Raw genomic sequence first — 729 nt, 5'->3', positions numbered from 1 at the left:
ATGTGGTGCTGGGGGATCGAACCGCGGTCCCTGTGCTTTGCCGAGCTTGTTCCAAGTAGGTGCTTTAGACCACTGAGCCATCTCTCCAGCCCCTATTTATTTAGTTTTAAATGTTTCCTTTATTTATTTATTTCTTTTTCATGGTCAGCTCAGCCCACCCTGGTGGTGGGGCTGGCTGGCATGTGGTGCTGGGGATCCAACTGAGGTCCCTGCATGCTTGCCTAAGCAGGTGCTTTAGACCACTGAGCTATCTCGCCAGCCCCTTCTTTTCTTTTTTTAAAGACAATGTCTGGCTAAGTTGCTCAGGCTGGGCTCAAACTTTTTTTGTCCTTTTGAGACAGGGTCTCACTGTGCAGTTCAGGCTGGCCTTGAGCTCACTTTGTAGCCCGGGCTGGTCTCGAACTTGCAATTATCTTCCTGCCTCAGCCTGCCAGAGCACTGGGCTCATAGGCATGCCCGCCACCTGGCCTGGTTTACCCTCCGCACTTTCTACAATGAGGAGGAGCAGAGATGCCGGCATAAAACTGAGTAGATCATCAGGGAATAGCACTCTCACAAGCACAGGTGCACTCACTCATGTAGCCTCTGGATGAAAAATCTTCACAAAAGCGTGCTCAGTGCTACAGCACGCATGCGCAAGGCCTTACACTCAACTCCAGCGCCCAAAGGAAACCGGAAAACCATGCTGCAGGAACTGGACATATATTTTTTTTAAATCTTTTTTTTTTT

This window comes from Octodon degus, unplaced genomic scaffold (assembly GCF_000260255.1).
Source record: "Octodon degus isolate 3935 unplaced genomic scaffold, OctDeg1.0 scaffold00056, whole genome shotgun sequence".
Lineage (NCBI taxonomy): Eukaryota > Metazoa > Chordata > Mammalia > Rodentia > Octodontidae > Octodon > Octodon degus.
This window is presented reverse-complemented; position numbering follows the sequence as displayed.